Source organism: Ambystoma mexicanum, chromosome 6q (assembly GCF_040938575.1).
Source record: "Ambystoma mexicanum isolate Mex_15411 chromosome 6q, UKY_AmexF1_1, whole genome shotgun sequence".
Lineage (NCBI taxonomy): Eukaryota > Metazoa > Chordata > Amphibia > Caudata > Ambystomatidae > Ambystoma > Ambystoma mexicanum.
The window spans coordinates 183,327,752-183,347,819 of NC_090937.1; the positions used below are offsets into that span (position 1 = coordinate 183,327,752).

At 49.4% G+C, this 20,068-nt stretch overlaps 1 protein-coding gene across 3 annotated transcripts in view; it reads right to left on the minus strand.

Annotated features, from left to right (window-relative positions):
- The window catches only part of APTX (aprataxin), a 620,836-nt gene that overhangs the window by 401,800 nt on the left and 198,968 nt on the right, over positions 1–20,068 (minus strand). The window lies entirely within an intron of this gene.

Below are 20,068 nucleotides of genomic sequence, written 5' to 3' on the forward strand. Positions count from 1 at the left end.
GGGGGGAGTGCATCACAAAGGAATCAGGGTTACTGAAACAAATAAAAAGTGATATAACTAGAGTGGAGGCCCATATAAGGGGACTATGGGCAGGGCAACCCGCATTGGCACCTTCAGAACTAGCGGAAAACAAGAAGCAGCTGCAGTTATTCAATAACCTAGCACATAGAGAGGTAAAATTCCTCCTGGGGAGAGTTGCAGTTGGGCAATACGGGGAGGGGCAGAGACCGGGTAGATGGCTGGCCAGAGTGGTACAATCAAATAACCCCAAAGATCGAGTGAGGTCAATAAAAGATACCCTAGGAACAGAGAGGTACGCATATCTAGAGATTGTTCAGGAGTTCTGCCAGTTCTATGGGCAATTGTACTCATCTCAGTTTCGGGTGCCTCAGCAAGCGCTTAATGACCTTTCCTGGTGCACGGACGGGGGGGTGGTAATGGTTGGGTCGTCCAGTCTCTAGAAGAGGTTCTTGGGGCAATACGATCCGTCCCATCAGGGAAATCACCCGGGCTAGACGGGTTTACTACGGAATTCTACAAACATTACGCAGAGAGGCTCGCCCCTTATTTGCTACAGATGTATCACTGCAGTCTGAGGGATGGGCAGTTACCAGAGTCTCAGAGAAGGGGTGGTAGTGGTACTACTTAAACCAGATAAGGCCCCAAATGACTGCTCCTCTTATCGACCCATATCTCTTATTAACCTAGATAACAAAATCCTAGCCAAAATATTGGCACTAGCTTGGTGCCCCTCATGCAGGGAATGGTAAAAGCTGACCAGTCTGAGTTTATACCTGGCTCCTCTACCTCCCATGGTCTCCGTAGGATGCTCGGACTGATATCTGCACTGCAGGAAGAGCAGTCTATAGTAGCCGCCCGCACTACTGGACGCCACTAAAGCATTTGACTCGGTGGAGTGGCCATTTATATTTCCAGTGTTCCGTAAAAAGGGGTTGGGGGAGCAGTTTGTTTTGCTAGTGTCACTACTGTACACACTACCCCAGGCTACGATCTGTGTAAATGGAGTGCTCACTCCTAGCATAGAATTGGAAAGGGGGACCAGACAGGGTTGCCCCCCTCTCACCACTGTTGTTCGCACTGGCGATAGAGCCACTTGCGGAGGTGATCAGGGAGGAGCACATACACAGGGGGGTGCAGCTGTGTAAACGCAGGGTGGTGATGTAGCTCTATGCAGATGACATGGTGCTTTTTGTATATGACCCCACATGCAATCTCGACCTAATTATGTGTAATGTACTGACATTTGGGGATTTCTCAGGGCTCAGGATTAACACCACGAAATTGGTCCTTTTCCCAATGACGAACACAGTGGAACCATACAGGGGTTTCAGTGGCACATCAAACAGACTAGATACTTAGGGGTTAGTATAGCCTGCAACCCTACTGTTCTGTATAAGCACAACCACCGAACAGTACTAGAGCAGGCTTAAAGAGCGATGGACAGTGGATGACTGCCTCTCAACCTCAATGGTAGGATTTCCCTGATCAAAATGGTGCTGTTACCCAGGTTTCTGTATGTGTTCCTCAACGTTCAATTAGCACTGCCTAGAGAATACTTTTGTGACCCAAGATATGTGATACTACGGTTTACCTGGACGGGAAACGGTCTAGGGTCTCGTGGAATAAATTAGTGGCACCACTGCACGGGGGAGGCTAGCACTACCTCACCTCGAGATATATTATGATGTAGCCCAGGCGGGATTTCTCTTATTTTGGCACAGGGATCGGGGAGACCGAGCATGTGGAGGTGGAAAGAGCACTAGTATCTCCATTCCTGTTAAGGTCCATGATCCTGACAGCACCTGACAGAATAACCGAAGTACACAACATGGTCGGACTCACTTGCAGGGCATGGACTTGAATTGAGCGTAAATCAAGGGCAAGGTCATCTACTCCCCGGAACGGCTGGTTAGTTATATACCGGGGATTCCCCTTACTATCGAAAGGAGTTCTGTTATGTTTATGAAACATGTGAAGTTGAACTGTTTCCCGGACCTGGTCCGGAGTGGGCAGTTTATAACACTGACAGAGGTATGGAATAGGGAGGGGGCCTCACAGCTCTGGATGCGTTTCTGTACTTCCGGCTACGAAACTCCATATACAGGTGCTCCCGACCTTTCCCAGTCAACCTGAAGTAGCCCCAATACTAGATAAGATACTCCAGGGAGGCTGCCACGAAAAAGTAGTCTCAATTATGTACCCTATGTGCATCGATGCTGGGTGCCGGGTCAACAAACCCTGCAGGAGCAATGGGAACTCTCGCTGGGGTGCAAGCTGCTGGAGGATGTCTGGAGGTACTGCTGTGAAGGTACGAGGAAAGTGGCCATTAATGTCAGATACAAATTAATTCATTTTAAATACCTGCACCAATTCTATCACACACCAACTCTGACACTACTAGGCTACACTAGGTCCATCCCTGGAGGTCTGCAGAAACTTGTTGGGCTGCTTTTGGCCAAGAGATGTATAGCAGTGATGTGGGCTGGCACGCAATCTCACAGACTGAACCAATGGCAGGCTTATATTATGTATAGTAATGACATGAAGAAGGAATGCAGGATATTGTCACATTGGCAAGCCAGGCTCAGAGATATATGGGATCCATACACTCAATATCTGATACCGCACTCACAAACAGGAGAGAGAAACCGATCACGGTCCCCTATAAACAAAGTCATAATGTTGATGCACAGGCGGAAGAGACATAAGACTTAAACATGTGAGTATGTAACAGAGATAGCTTGTCTAAATACTGTACCTAACACATCCAGAATTGATGTATCAAACAAATTGTTATCGTGATGTTCAATTAATGCACTTCGAATGCTGTACCTTGATAAAATGTAATGTACCTGAACCACAGTCTAAGGGATTTATGTTAAGTTGACCCAATGGCGTCGGTTGAGTTAAAAAAAAAATCTAATAAACAGAGTTTGAAAAAATTAATAAATAAAAAGACATACACAAGTGATCACAGTTGAAGGGGGTTTAGTGAACAATGAATTCTGTATGCAGGTTGGAGAAACGCCTAATCTAAACCCAAATCTAAGATGGGAGCAAGCGTCGACCATCACATGAAAATAAGGCAGTCCTAGTGGTGTTGCATCAAATAAAAAATGCCTATACTAAGAAATCTATTGCCAACCTTACAACTAATACAAATAGAGGGTGTGGGATAGTTTCTATGAAAAGAAAGAAGTGTACTCAAATAACGTCAGGATGCGGTAGCTTGGGCCTTCCTTCCCCACGTTTTGAGCAGGAGGTAAGGTGGGAGCTTGGAGCACAGCCCAGTCTTGGGCTTCTCTAGCACGAGACGATAGTTCCAATAGCAGTTCTCAGGACCGTTGATGGCTAAGTCTTGCTTCCTTTGAAAGTCTCTTGCCTTCGGGGCCTGATGGGTTTGAAAACTAAACAAAAGTTCTTTAACCAAATGAAAGTTTGTTAGGGTGATAATGATTAACCCATTGTGTCCCCCCTCTTCTGGGCGCTGACCCCTCGTAATCCACAGTCCAGATAGGGTAATGGTAATGTTTCACCCCTGGATCCCCCGCTTCTGGGCGCTGACCCTTCACGCATCATTTTCCTCAATTTGTATGTCTGAAATGTGGGTGATCGCTTTACCTGTTGATCTCCCTTGGTCAGGCGTGGACCCCTCTTGACTGTCAGTACTCGGTGATGGCTCCACCCATGGATCTCCATCTGCCGGGCTGGGACCTCTCTTGACTGCTAGAACTTGGGTGATAGCTTCATCTCTGGATCTCCCTCTCCCGGGCTTGGACCCTTCTTCTCTGGCATCCATCCCTTGTGTTCACTCTTGCCATCTCTTAACTTTTGCTTTCTCTTTTCTCAATCCTGGGTTGACAACTTTTCACCCCTGGATCCCCCTCTGCCAGATTGCGACCCCTCTTGATTCTTAGCCTCCCTTCACTGGGTTTACTGTGGCTTTCTATCAGGGTGATAGTGGTTCACTACTGGGTGCCGCTCTTCTGGGTGCTGACCCCTTTATACTTTCACCGTTCTCTTTTTACACAATTCAATGGTCTCCGGATTCACTTCCCTTTGTTTCACAGTGCTTGTAGATCAAAGTCTTTCGATTGTACAGGGAATTTGCTTGACCCTCTGTATGATCACTTTAGCCTACTTCGCTGGCCCTCCTACGGCCTTCCGGTAATTGTAGTTCACTCAGATGAGGATCAACCAGAGGCTCTTGAGTTTAGCACCCACGTGGTGTCTGTTTTCCCTCTGCAGCTGGTCTCCCCTTTTCACTCTTTACAGTTCTTTCATAGTTCATCGAACTTTGGTTCAAAACTTGCCACTTTGTGATCCTCACTCAACAAAGCCTGGTTCTTATCATTTCCCCTTCGACTCATCCGCTGTGATGAACCACTTGGCTTTTCTTGTTCATCGGAGTCAAGGCCGGTACCACAGGTGTGGGAGCTTCCCTCGCTCCTGCTTATCGGCGCAAGCTTGTCCCGTGTAGCAGTGACATCTGCTGCAAGACACTTGTGCTATTGTTCGCGGTCTTAGGCTCTCTTCCACAAATGTTATGCAGGTCTGGGACGAAAAGGGGAAGGTCACTTCTCTCCTCGTCACCCTCTCGATTCATGCCGCCTTTCTCCTTCTCTTGAACTGCCGCGCTTGAATAGCTGTCTTGTCGTGCCATCTGACGTGCTGGTACTGCACTCTCTTGCTCTACCTTTTATCCCTGTGGGGAAAAGGAAGGTCCATCAAGTATGTGTGATTCAAGTTAATTGCCTCGACTTCGCCAGACCATTGGGTTGGGACATGTCAGGTAAACAGGTTTAACATTAGCACAGTTTTGATCACAGTTCACAAAAGTGTTAGTTCGTTGTCTTGGGTGTGTAGAGGTGTTTGTGTCGGAAAAGGGGTTTGGGGAGGGGTGGAATGTTAGAGTATCCTACGGGACGAGACAGGGAAGGTTTGTGAAATGGACGAGAATGGCCGGGATGAAGAACAGAACAGAGGGGATTGTGGGCATTGTAGTATTCTATCTGAGCAAGTTGGTAGTGCAGGAGATAGCAGTCAGAGGGACGGTAAGAAGAATGACTGGGAGTATTTGGATTCTGACAGAGGCGTTTTTTGATTCTGATGGGGTTTGTGTTCCTAGGGTATTTATCAGCTATAAATGGGTTGTTGGTTTTACCTTTGGGTAAAGGAGATTCAATGGGTGGAAGAGATGATGAGCGGGAATAGCTTATAAAAGCTACAGGGACTTTTCCCCTCACCATCCCCCCCCGTGATGGTACCACATCTCACCCATCGTTGTCCCACTGTCACTCCTCAAGGACCCCCCCTCACCCCCATCCAGGTGATCCGCCCTCACTGGTCCACCCCCAGAAAATGGATCCAATAGCGATGGCCGTGTCCAGGCCACCTGGATAACGGATCCTCAAGGTTTAGAAAGCAAGACAGCTTCAGGTTTCTCACAACACAGACAAAAATGCTTTCCCTACCAAATACCAGTTTCCTTCCAGACTCAACACAATGCCGCCTCAGCTGCTCTCAAGGCCTCCGGCTCCCACGATCCATGCAGAGAGGAACCTGAAAAGCAGGGAGAGCTTCTTCGTTCCCGAAATACGCGGAAGAGCTGGAGAGTGGACTCTGCTGCTCAGCTGCGACATGGAGAACTACTAGCATAGTTTCCCAGGGCCATGCAAAAGGCAGCCATGCATTCCTGCATTTTTTTCCCTTTGGTTTATGTGACTTGTTTTTTCTTTCCCATTTCAAAATTGAGAACTAAAAGTCCCAAAAGTCTGCATGGATGTCCTTCTCATGCATGGCCAGGGGAAACTTGAGAGCTCTGCAAAATGCCCACACAGCGCTGCCGAGTGGGTATTTACAGATTTTAGGTGGGCCGTGCCCATCATGATGAATCCTGTGTAGTTATCACCAAACTCCAGCCTAAAGTCTCCTCCTATGTGGCCTGGGGAAGGCAGCCACTACTTGATCCTAACCCTGGGGATGGTATCAGGGCGAATGATCACATGGAAGGAGACGGCTATCGAGAGGAAGTGGTGACTCCACGAGGAGAGAAGCAGTATTAATCTTCTTTTGAAGATGAGGAAGAAGCCATTCCCAGATATTTGATGGCATGCTGTCAATGTACCAGTCCCTCTAATGCAGTTGTCTTCAAACTTTTTACGCCCCCCCCCCCCAAGCAAAATGTGGGCAGGCCAGACCACCCCCAAAAATGCCCAATGGACAGTCAGTCCAAATGGCTATGAACTATTGCGTGCCGTCACCGCACCCTACTCCCAATATAGTCCCTGGGCTCCCTCACCCGCTCCCATCACAGCCACTGGGCTCCTTCATCCCACTCCTACCCAGTCCCTAGGCTCTCCCACCCCACCACAGACCCTGGGCTCTCCCCACCCTGCTCCCACCACTATCCCAAGGCTCCCACCCATGCTGCTCCCACCACAGTCCCTGGGGACCCTCACCCTGCTTCCAGCACACTGCCAGGGCCAGTGGCGGCTGGTGAAGTTTTTTAGCGGAGGGGCATAAATATTTCCCCCAAATATGCCCTAGCGACCGAGTGTAGCGAGGAAGCCCAAAACAATCAAGGCAGGTTTGGGGGGGTTCCCCCCCGGGAATTTTTAAAAAACAAATTGGTTCAAACTTTGCATTTTGAGCATACTTAAAAAAAAAACAGTTTGCAATTGGCGCTGGGAGGCCAAGGGGAAGAGGGGGGACAGGCATGATATTGTTTACTAGACATCTATGATAGTAAAAAGATATCATCCCTCTCCTCTGGGCCCCTAGAGTGCCTAACACAATCAACATGATTGTGTGTGTATGCAAGGTGCTGGGGGGCTCCGGGGGAAAGGATGGTATTTTTGACTGGGCATCTATGATAGTTGTCCAGTAAAAAAAATACTATACCTGTCCCCCCGGCTCCACAGCGCCCCAGAAGGAGAGCTGATTTTGCTAGGTGGGTAAGGGGATTGTGCAACAAAGGCATGCCTTTGTTGTGCAACCCTCCTCCCCCGCATTCGCCAAAATCGCTCCACGGACCAACACAAACACATTCACACAACAAGCACTTTTCTCCACCCAGATACAGGCTGCTCTGTACGCATGTGTGAGGAGGTGCAGGAGCCCCCCCCTCGCACATACGAACATGCAGTTCCCCAGCCAGCATTTCCAATGAGCTATGCAAGGCTTGAGAAGCCGGACACCCCCAGCCTTGCATGGCTCAGTGATCATGTGCGGCTGGGGAACTGAACTGTCAAAGGGACTCCCTTACCTGGAAAAAGCAGCTGAGGGAATGCTCAGTGTTTCACTGGGCTGGAACCTCCAAAATGAGTGAGGAGCCACTAGGACGATGCCCCCTCACTTATTATGGATGAGCTGCTAGGCTCCGACTGGCCTATAGGCAATACCCGAACCAAAAATGCAAAATGCTAGTGTGGGCCACTTTTCTTGTCTAAATGGGCAATTTATTTGGCCAATGTGGGCCAGTTTGATGAGTTACTTCACCATGCAGCTAGTAGTTTTGACCATTGTTGCTGAATAAATGTTCCTTCAATATCAAAATTTGCTTACATTTTAACAAATAACACCCCCTTGGGTACTATTCAGACAGTCTGTCACCAAAGGAATGAACTGTCATCTGCAACTGTGGGACACTTTCATTGGTGCTCGAGACAGTTGTATGCCTCCAGGCTCACCCTGTGAGCCGCCCTTGCCAATTTCCTCCATTAAAAAATAAAAATAAAACAAAGGCCTTACAAATAAAAAACGTCAGGCTGGGGAATCACAGCCCCCCCACCCCCACCAGGAATGCATCTGCGCCGCCCTGGGGTGGGGGGTTGGGGGGGGTGCGCGCCCCACAGTTTGAAGACCTCTGCTCTAATATCAATGTTCAGAGAGCCTGTTGTAAAATGCCAGACTCTGTACCCAAGTTCCCCTTACTCTAGTAACTCTCAGTTTATAGGACAATCTGATTTCATCAAAATAAAATGGAACAACTTAATATTAGACCCCTTTCCTATTGACTTTGATTCCCATAATGGCAAAAGTACTGGGACGAAGAAGAGGAACTCAGAGGCAATGAGGACTCAGAAATAGGAGTATTCAGAGGTGCGGTCTAGTCATTCACCATTAGAGCACCTGAGCAGGATATTTAAAACACAGCATAAGACTCAGCTGGGGAGTGAAGATGAAGCAGAGGAAGAAGCAGTTCATGGCCGTGCGGGAGGCGTAGCAGATCGAGCTCAAGCCCTCCGATGTGCAGGAACAGCCACAGAGATAATCCGGCCAAAAGAAGTCACCCCAACGGGTGAAAACCAGAAGAACTGCAGAGTACGTGCAGCAGAAGACGGCGTACTAATAAGAAGCCCAGCAGTGAAGGAGACACGTTACCGAAGCAGCGTGAAGCAGACTGGGAAAGCCACAGAGATCTCCTGAGCTGTCATTGCTCCAGGAAACCACTGCACAACTTACCCGAGGCTCACTGGAGTGGAAGAGAAGGCAGACTGACTGCAGAAGCACTGCCGCGAGGGCCGACAGCCAGAAGGAGACGCTGCGAAGAACCAGTGAGTTGGCAGAGAGTGAATGCTGACCCCGGGGTGCTCTGAGCATGAAAGCTGTAACAAACTAATGATTTTGAATATCGAACAATTAATACATCTGAGCAGAATGTATTTGAATAATACCATTTTTAATTAAGGAAAACGAAGTAAAGTGGCAATGAAGAAAGACGTTGGGAAAACTACAAGAGGGGAAAGGTTGTAACCAACATTACCTACAACCAAAGGGCTGTAAGAATACTTTGGGCAAATTGCAAGAGGGAAAAGTTTATAATCAGTATTACCTACAGCCAAGAGGCTGTTAACAGACTTTGGGCGAAACCACCAGCGGGGAAAGTCTCTAACCAACATGATCTACAGCCAAGAAGCTACAGGCAGACCACATACAGGCAACCCCTGCGTGAAGCGCATAACCAGCATTACCATCAGCCAAGAAGTTGTGAGAAAGGTTCTATGGGATAATGTCAAATATTGAAGGTTGCACATAAAAAAAATACTTTTTCGATCTTTTAGGTGCAGCCTTCATTATTCGCCATTATCACTTTTTTCCAACCCCCTTGCCCCCTCACATCTGAAAATGGGGCGGGGGGGTCACGCGTAAACTCGCCTCCATTATTCCTGCACCATCCCATTGCCGCCCCTATGATACCCCCAAAACATTTAAATACACCCTAACGCCTACACAAACACACATACACCTTCTCCCCGTCCCCTCCGTACACTAACATACAGACACACTTACCCCTCTTCCCACTTTCCACTTCTCAGCCATGCCTTTCAGCCCCTGCGCGCACTCTTGTGCGGCAGGGCCGTGACAGTTAGATTTAGAAAGACAGCTCAGTGCATTCACACAACAGTCTTTCTAAATCAGTCTTTTTATTTGATTTAAAAAAAAAAAAGACCTTTTGCACTTAGTACCATGAAAAACCCTTAATAAGGCAACTAAGGCATAAGAACAAGTTACTTACCAACTGGTAACATTCTTTCGAGTGGATGTTCCTCCAACGTATTCCCCATCTATGACATGTAATGTCCACAGCTGTGCTGCTTCGGACATTTTTTCGGCAGAGGGCGCCCTGCGTCGATGGCATCGGGTCGATGTCACTCGAAGGCCTCCGTCGAGGGTGACGTCATTGGATGTTATAAGTAGCATGCGCAGCGCCCGTAGCCTCAGTTTATTTTATTTTCCCCTCACAACGTGTGGCACACGTGCCCATAATACAGCATTGAGTCCACTTGTTGTAACGAAAGCTGTAATTGCGTGGGAAATTCTTGAGAGGGGTAGGCTGGGAGGACGATGAGGAATACGTTGGAGGAACATCCAGTCGAAAGAACGTTACAAGTTGGTAAGTAACTTGTTCTTCGACTGGATTGTGTCCTTCAACGTATTCCTCATCTATGACAGACTCCCAAAGCAGTATCTATGAGTGGAGGATGGAGAAGAATTTAGACACACCCAAATAAATGGCAGAGTAAAGCACCGCCTTACCAACGGCGACATCCTGAGCATGGGAACTATGAAGGGAATAATGCTTAACCAACCTGTGTATGAAAGACCATGTTGCAACATCACAGATGTTCTTTACCGGTACACCCCTCTGCAGGGCTGTCGATGTAGCCATGCCCCAAGTGGAATGAGCCCACAAGCCCTAAGGAGGGTCCTTGCCAGCCAACGTGTAGCATTCTGAAATAGTGAGGATGATCCATCTAGACAAGGTCTGCCTAGAAATAGCCTGGCCCAATCGGTGTCCAGTATACCCCACAAAGAGCAGGTCGTCCACTCTGACCCTGGACATTCTAGAAAGATAAAAGCTCAATGCCCTCCTAGGATCCAACCTATGGAGTCTCTCCTCGTCCTTACTAGGATGCGGAGGAGGATAGAAGGCGGGGAGCCCCACCTTCTGACATAAATTAAATTGTGACACTACCTTAGGTAGGAAGGACGGACATACTCTCAATACAACCCTGTCCTTGTGGAACAAAGTAAAGGGTGGCTTAGAAGAAAGTGCCTGCAACTTGCTCTCTCTACGAGCAGAGGTAACTGCAACCAAGAAAACAGTCTTAAATGTCAATAATCTCAACGGAAGAAGAGTGCAAAGGTTCAAACGGAGCACACATCAGAAACTTTAAGACCAAATTAAGGTCCCAGACCGGTACCTGAAAAAGCAACGGTGGGAACACATTCATGAGCCCTTTCAGAAACTGAGTGATCAGTGAAATGTTAAAATAGGAGCATTACTCAGACGAGCGCTTGGAGATCAAAGCGCTGCCAGGTAACCTTTAATGGTTCCCACCTGAAGGCCCCTGTGGGCCAAAGAAAGTAAGAAGGAGAGAACCTCCGGAATTGAGCACTGAAAAGGATCAACATTCTTTCCTTTGCACCAGTCGCAAAACCGACGTCAACGGTACAGGGGCTTTGTTGCTGGCCGAAAGCAACCCCTCCATCACATCATCTGGGAGGTCCCAATCCGTATATCTCAACTGTTCAGAAACCATGCGTGAAGGTTGAGATTCTTGACCTCTGGATGGAGAACCCAACTTTACTCTCGCGAGAGAAGATCCTCTCTTTGGGGAAGACATGTTGGAGGACATATGGACATGTCTAGAAGGTCCGGGTACCACGTTCTCCTGGCCCAATCTGGAGCAATGACGATCATGCTGGACCCGAACCGTCGTAACTTCCTGAGAACTTGAGGAATGATGGGGATCGGAGGAAATGCGTACAGAAGCGGGAACAATCAATACACGATGAACGCGTCTCCTAGAGCTCCTCTCGGTGGAAATTCCCTCAAGCAGTACCTTTCGCACTTCCGGTTGGCTCCAGTCACGAACAGGTCCACCTGCGGGGTTCCCCAAAGGGTGAAGATCTCCTGAAGGACTTCCTGAGCTAGTTCCCACTCGTGGGAGAATGCGCTCTGCCTCCTCAGAGCCCCTACAGCCATGTTCTCCTCTCCAGCCAGATGAACCGCCGCCAGGGAGATTCCTTCTTGAATTGCCCAGAACCAGAGCTGCATTGCCTCCCTGCACAGAGGGAGTGACCCTACACCGCCTCTTTTGTTGAGGTGATGCATGGCCACTGTGTTGTCTGTCATTATCAGGACATTCTTTCCCAGTACAGACGGCAGGAAAGCCTTCAGTGCTAGCCTGATTGCTCTCAGCTCCAAAAGATTGATGTGTAGTTTGGACTCCGATGGAGACGAATGACCGCTAATGGTCAGATCGTTGACACGAGCCCCCCACCCCAGGAGGGAAGCATCCGTCACTACCGTAACCTCCGGCCAGGGTTGCCAAAAAGGCTCCCCCTTCATGAGATTTCCCTCGCTGGCCCACCACAGAAGATCCTGGGAGACCTTGATGGGAACATAAAAGATCCGACATCTTGCCTGAGAACTGGGACCATTCAGTCCAAAGAGCCCACTGAAGGGATTGCATTCTCAGCTGGGCTGCTGGCACCAGCAAAATGCAGAATGCCATGAGGCCGGGCAACCTTAAGAATTCGAAAGCCAGAAGACTCTGGGCTTGTTGAAACTTGGAGACCATCTGAAGAATGTGTTCAGCCCTCACCTTGGGGGGCGAGCACATCCCCAAGGACGTGTCCAACACAGCCCCAATGTACTGGAGCTGTTGGAAAGGGGTCATATGCGACTTGTTGAAATTGAGGGAGAAGCCAAGTTTGTGAAGGGAGTGGCAGGTAACGCTGAGATGATCCAATGCTTGTTCAGGAGAACGCGCCCTGATCAGTCAATCGTCCAGGTAGGGGTAGATGCGAATCCCCCCTTTCCTGAGATACGCTGCTGCCACCACCATGAGCTTGGTAAAGACCCTCGGGGCAGAAGTCAACCCGAATGGTTGGACTCAAAACTTATAGTGCGAGCCGCCAACTGCAAACCTTCGGTATTTTCTGTGCTAGAGATGGATTGGCACATGAAAATAAGCATCCCACAGGTTCAATGACACCAACCAATGCTGAAGTTGGAGAGCCTGAAGGATCTGAGAAAGAGTAACCATCTTGAACTTCTCCTTGCTGAGGAACTTCTTCAAGTATCTTAAGTCCAAGATGGGTCTCAGTCCTCCATCCTTCTTGGGAATAAAAAAAATACAGGGAAAACCAACCTGTGTTCCTCTCTGCTACAGGCACTGGTCTATAGCGCCTTTCTCTAGCAGGGTCAAAATCTCCTGCACAAGGAGCGGATCCGGAACCCTCAAAGAGTGATTCCCTGGTGGATTGTTGTGAGGTCATCGTAGAAAAGGAAGGCAGTAACCGTGGGCAATTGTTTCCAGAGCCCATGCATCCGAAGTAATGGCTCGCCACTCTTCGAGCTGCTGAGACAGCCTGCCCCCTACCGGTGAACAATGAGACAAGGCCTCAGAGCGGTTTTGAAGAGGCTGCGGCAGCGCTTGAGGCTTCTGCTTGAGCGGTCTTGGCACCGCTACCTCGTCCACCACGAGGAAACTTATGTTGGCCCCTCTGACTGGCCATCCCTCTCGCCCTTCCAAATGAGGAGTAGTAGCGAAAGGAACCCCTCCATCGCTGTCCCTTAGGACGAAAAGGTGGAGGTTGTCGAACAGCTGCACCCAAAGATTTGGCAGCTGCTTTGGAGGTCTGCGAACTCTCAAGGCTCTCCTCAGCCTTGCTGCTAAACAGATGCGACCCGTCAAAGGGCATGTTGAAAAGACAAGCTTGCACATCTGGTGCAGACCCGGACTTCCGCAACCACGCAAATCTGCACATCACGGTGCTCGTGGCAATGGACCTGCTGACGCTATCCGCAGTCTTCAACGCAGACTGAAGGGATTCACACATGGCATCCTTGCCACCCTTCACAGTAGCTAGAAAGCCATCCCTTTCTTCCCCTTAGGGAATATGCTCAGCCGCTAAAGAGACGCAATTCCACAGAGTGTGCAAAGACTTTGCTAAGGCACAGGTGGGGTTGGCCGACTTCAACACAATACTCCCCGCAGAAAATACCTTGCGTGCCCATCCATCCGTGCGTTCATCGTCCCTATTGGGAGGGATGGTAGGGTACGCTGCCTGCTTCAAGGTGGCCGTAGCTGCCTGAACCACCAAACTCTCCGGAGTGGGGTGTGGACAGGTAGCTTGGGTCGCTACAGGATGGCCGGTATGTCTTTGTGAATGACTTGTTGACCACGGAATACTCTCCGGGGCGTTCCAAGTAGCAGCCACCCCTTTTTGCAATGCCGAATGAACTGGCAACACCGGGTCGGTGGACAGACCCTGATCCAGAATATCTTTAAGATCATCTTGATCAAACTGCACCGGAGGCCTGGCCCAACCCAGGTACTCCACAACTCTCAACTTCAATCTCCGATAAGAAGAGTCGGCATGATCCCCTGGATCCGGCCTACCAAATTCCTCTCAGTTAGGATTGTGTTGGATGCAGAAGGGACTAAAGACTATTTGCACTGCCTGTTTACTTCCCCTTTTAGGTTACGGACCCATTTCGTGCACTAACCCTTTAGACCCTATTGGTCTTGTATATATGTATTTAGATAGGATTGTATTGATCTAAAAGTATTACTGCAATTGTTATTGTGCGGTGAACTTTCAAAGGCCTTGAAATAAATGTATTTGTATGTTTATATATTAAACACCTGACTGGGAGTGATTTGTAAGTGTCAATTTACTCTGTGTGCTCATTGAGGTCTTTCAGTCACCCTCACCCCTCCTGAGACCTAGTCTTGACCACCACCAATGCTACCTTGATTGGTCTCGCTTGTCCTGAAGATTACCCTGTTCCAAGATACTAGGCTGGCCTTCTGAACCTCTGCCCACCAGGTCAGAGTCCAGAAACCCATCTTAACACTGATGCCCTTTTCAGAAAGGGGTATGGTTCTTCCCTTTTGGTCAACAATTCAAAAAGGGGGGTTTTCTCCACACTTTCTGGGGGTCTCTGCCCGATTTCTCCAATACCTGGTTTACTCTCCTGCCAGGGGTTTATTTAGCTACTTGGGTGCAAGTCCCAAACTCGCCGATTGCCTGGTTTACTTTCCTGCCAGGTCTTTTCGAGTCTTCTCAATATTCAAGTGCAAATACCACATTCACACTCCTCTTAAGATTCACTCGCTTCTGTATTCAGGTAATTATACCTTTCATATGTCGAGCCCTCGACGCTTCTCCAACTGTGTTAAATGTCCCGGCTCCTTTGTGTGGGTTTTTGCTCTTTACTAATGGCATATGACATCCGCCCTGAAGTGCCCCGGTATCCCAATCTCTTTCTCTGGGCTTACCGGCCTTCTCTCGCAGCTTCGGCATCCCCCGCGGCTCACTGTTTCCTACGCTGTCCGTCTGTTGGCTGGGAGCGCGTCTCGTCGGCCTCTCAGTTCCCGCCTGGCCTACTCCTTCGCTCGGCAGCTCCTGCTGCTCCAGATGGCAGCGCGGCAAACACTCTTCCGCCTGACTTCCTTGGACGCAGTCCTCGCCAGCTTCTTCGCTCCGGTCTACAGCTCGCTTTCCTCCTGTGTCCAAACCAGCGTCGGGAGGGCTGACTCTCTCGTCTTATTCAGGTGTTCCATATTTGAATGTCAAGGAACCTATTAACATCTTCCAACGACTAGAATGTGGCGCTGGCTTGCCGCTTCTAGTGATCATCACGCTATCGCTCTTCCTCGTCTCAGTGTTATAAAAAGGGGGAGAAGGGTAAGTCAATGCACTTGTTGTTTCAGTGCTATTAAAGGGAGGGGACAAGTTGCAGCAAATCCTCCTACTAATACCAGTATGCGGTGTGGGCTTGCTGCTTCTACTGACCTTAATTCATCCCTCTCTCTTTCTTGTCTTTGCATTAAAGGGAGAGGTATGCATACAAGGTTGGTGACCAATAAACAAGGGAGATTCTTTATCCACCCTACAATATGTCCTACAAGAATGGGGAGGTGAAGGAGTGTTGTTAGGTCCTAATGGAACAGGGGGATACTATGTTTGATCTATCGAGTATCCTACTCCCATGAGGGTTGTCTCCCCTCATGGGGTCCTCCCTCGGCTGCCTCCCTCAAGGTCAGGATCAGGTAGCTTCTGCCTTTCCCTGGCCACATGAGGAGAGACTTTTCCTGGGAAAGGAGTGATGACATCGCTAGATTCTAGGGGTTGGTGGAGAGGGACGGGGGTTTGCCTGAAGGGCATGTTTGTTCAGTATGCGTCTGTGACCAGAGGATCTGGTGTGGGTTGTCACTGCTATGATCCTGTGCATCCTACGACCATTATTGGAACACGGGTTGGAACAGCAAGAGAAATGCCAAAGCTATCCATGCATTCCGGCAACGTCTGGCTGGGATACAACGTGAAAATTGTGCTCCATGTACACAGGAGAGTTGTTCCCCAAGTCTCAGCCACTTTGCCTGTCGTGCGGTACACACCGTGCAGGAATCGACCACATGGTCCCAGTGTCACGATGCCCGCTCCCGGGGAGCCGGCTCAGGCCCTGCGTCCCCGAAAGCGGACATCAAGTCCCCGAGGAAGGTCCCAGCAACCCCTTATAGGGGCCCTTTGGACAGCGTCCTGGCGCCTATGGCGCCAGGCTCATAGAAAACGTCAGTCCTGGCGCCATAGGCGCCAGGCTCATTATGAAAGTGTTTGGGTGCACTTACCTGATGCAGACCATGCTGCAGAACCCCGGCCTCCTTGAGGCCTGAAAGGAACTACTTTACCTGTGGGACTCATTTACCACCTGGGCGTGGTCGGGGAAGGATACATACCTGATTGGAGGAAGGACACATTCTAGGAACTTCTTCCAAGGCTATTTAAACCACACCCGATCAGCCACACGTGCTTCGCGTTGTTCTGCATCTAGCAGCTGGACGCTCACCGTGTCTGCTCCTGCATCTTGACTTCTGCCACACCTGCCAGCATCCTGAATCACCTGCAAAGGAAGGGAACAAGAGAACAGAAGAAAGGAAAGGCCTCACCTGCTAAATCTGCATCCCAGAGACATTTCGCCGACAATCCTGAAAAGGAAGACATTTATTTTTAAAAGCACATCGCATCGATCGCTGCAGCGCCGCATTCTACTCACCTTTACAGGGCGCCTCCATGTTCAGCAGCGACCATCCGGATTCGCAGTCGGGCCCCCGCGCCTAGGGAGAAAAAGACAAGAACAAAGGTGAAAGAAAGAAGGGAAAAGGGAAGCTAAAACTCCATGTCAAGACTTACCTGTTGGGTCATTCCCTTTTCATTTCGGGTCCGCGCCGCATCCAGGCATTTTCGGACCCCGGCCCCTAAGGGGAAAAAGACATCAGCGTTAATGAGTGAATGAAAAGACATTACCAAAACACTCATTAAAGACTTACCTGATTTCCTCAAGGATTTCACCGCTCACCTCGGGTCGGAGCCTGTTCCCCGGCATTCCGTACCCCGACCCCTATGGGGAAAAAGACACTAGCATCAGAACATTAATGCATGGACACAAGGGGAACCACTTATAGAAAAACTTACCTGGAAGCCAAGCAAGTTTGGTTCTCACCCATCCGAAAATCCAGTGACGTAACTGGATACCAACGCGCCCCTGCATCAGAAGCAGGATGGAGAGCTCGTCCTTCCAGACCCTAAGGTGAGACGCTACGGGGAAGCACAGAAGGGTTTGAGGAGGGTGAGAGGGGGAAGTGGGAGGCCGATTGCATTACTCTGCAGACAGTTAACCCCCTATTCTCACCTACAGAAGGATACTTCTGCGAGTCAGACAAGCCAGATCTGGGGCCCGGTCCAGTCCGTCTTCCGAACCCTGCGCATCGCCTTAGACAAGGTCACAGCAGCGCGAACCAGGCCAGCGCCCCCGTGGGAGTCAGGTGAGCGTTACACCCAGAGACCTCCACATCAACATGCATGGCACATCAGGACCGACAGGACCAACAAAACGATATATATTTTTCGACCCCAAACAAAACATCTAGGGCTCTTGGGCTTCCCCTGGGGCCAATACATCTGCACACCAGTCAACTCCTCGCCTCTGCCCCCTCAGCAAGCCACAGTGGAGACCATGCACACTGTGAGCTTGTAAGCATCACATTCCACCTTCCTTTCTAATGTTTCAGCTCAAAGAATATTTGTAGATGGGGTATCGCTTCCAAGGGAGGGCTGGGGACAGCAGTAGTTGCATTAAGAAGCCTGGCATGACAGCAGGTTCATGAAACTCATCACCAAAATGTAGTACCAGGCCCCTGAAGCATGGCCGCACCACACAAGCCCACTACCCTTATTGTATTAACAGGTACAAACAGATAGTTCAACAAAAAGACTGAAAGGCAACCACAAGCTCCATGATCACAGCCGGTTTTCCCCCCCAACCATCACTCCCAGAACTCTCCCCTGCACAGATTCTACTTTCCACAAGCATCCAGCATGTTCATGCACAGATACAGAATACGCAGGATGGTAAAGGGCACAGACTGAGATGAACAAATGACTTACCCCTGGTAATGTTGTTTCTGATGGATGTTCCTCCCACCACAAATGTGTCCCTGAATGCTGCTCTTGAGGGAAATTCGCCAGAGCAGAAACGTTTGCACTTCCTGTTCACACTGGATGCAAACAGATCCACTTGGGGGGGTTGTCCAGAGTGCAAAGATCTCTAGAAGAACTTCCTGGCACAGATGCCATCTGTGGGAAACTGGACTCTGCCTGCACAGGGGGTCGGCCGTCATATTCTACAACATGACAAGAGGATTTGCTGACAGGGAGATCTTGTTCTTTTTAATCCCCAAAACGAGAGATGCATCGCCACTATGTAGAGGGGGCGTGACCCTACACCACCTCTCTTGTTGATGTAGTGCATGGCCACTGTGTTGTCCGTCATGATCAGGACAGTCTTCCCCTGTATGGGGGTAAAAAAAAGCCATTAGCGCAATTCCGATTGCCCTCTGCTCCACCAGGTTTAGATTAAGTTTTGTCTCCACCAGCGACCACAGTCCATTTACTCAGGTGAACACCCCAGCTTTTCGGTGATGCGCCCGTCACTATGCTCACCTCTGTCCAAGGTTCCCAAAAGGGTACAACGTCCTTTCGTCGCGGGATGTTTTTTCATAGATTTTTTACCGCAAATGTTTTTTTTTTTTTAAAAACCATCACATTTTTTTGAAAATGGGGGGGGGTGAGGGGCAAACCCCCCCCCCTAAAAAATCCAATGAGTTTTTTCGAGAAAAATAAATCACGGTAAAAAAACCCAGCCAAAAAACATCCCGCGATGAAATGACATGGAACAGCCAAAAGTGTTCTCCTGCCAACACGTTTGCCCTTGAATCAAGTCCGTCATACTGCCAGAGAACTGCAATCATTGGGATTGGAGGGCCCATTGGAGCAAATTCATTCTCATTCATAGGAAGCCTAGGCCTGGCAGGTATTGGGCGGTCGGGAATCTGGTGACCATCTGTAGGATTTGTAGAGCACCGTCCTCGGGAGGAAAAGCCTTGCCCGAGGGAGAATCTAGACCACACCGATAAATTTAGGGAGAAGCCCAGCTTGCAAAGGAGGTGGTGGGTGCGATTGAGATGATCCAGGGCTTGATGCCGAGACCGTGCCTTCGTTAACCAATCGTCCAGGTAGGATAAAGACATGCATCCCCCTTTCCTGAGACTAGCTGCCACTGCCACCAAGACCTTCGGGACAGAGGTAAGCCCAAAAGGCAGAACTCTAAACTGGAAGTGAGTGTAGCCTATGACGAATCTCAGGTACTTAATGCGCTTTAGGTGGATCGGCACATGGAAGTAAGCATCCTGTAGGTCAAGAGACACCAATCAGTACTGCATTTCTAGGGCTCTGCAAGAGTGTTACCATCTTGAACATGTCCTTCGGGAGGAACTTGTTCAAGGGCCTCATGGCCAAGATGGGTTGCAGACATCCGTCTTTTTTAGGGACCAAAAAAAAAAATAATGGTAGTACCACCGCCTGTTCTTTTTTGGTACCAACACATGGCACCCTTTCAGTAGCACAAACCTTTCAGGAGCAGTGGATCTGGAACAGGAGGTGGTCTGGAGAGAGGCAGGAAATTTGGTGGATGCTTTAAATAGGGAAGGCAGCAACCTTAGGAGACTGACTACCTGAAGTGTCCATGCGCCTGAATTAGTAACACAACATTCTTATAAATGGTGTGACAGATGCCCCCCCTAATGGTGCGACATGACAGAAGTCCTGAAAGAGGTTTTGCGCCAGGGGCAGCACTGGAGGGGACAGACGTGGAAGTGGTCTGTGGTTTACCTCCCCTACCTGTGGAAGGTCGAGAGAAAAGTCTGACCTTGGCGGGCAGTGATTTGCTTCCCTTTGTGGCTGTAGCCATAATAACAAAAAGGTTTGCCTCTGAGAGGAAGTTTAAGCAGGCTGCCTTACCGCCGCCCCTAGGGACTTTGCTACAGCTTTGGAAGCACACAGTTTCTCAAGGCTGTCATCTCCCTTCAGTCCAAATATGTGTGGCCGATCAAAATGCATATCTAGTAACTTCAGGGGCCAAAAGCTGTGATGAATCTGATGGAACCATCACTGTCTTCCCAGGGGT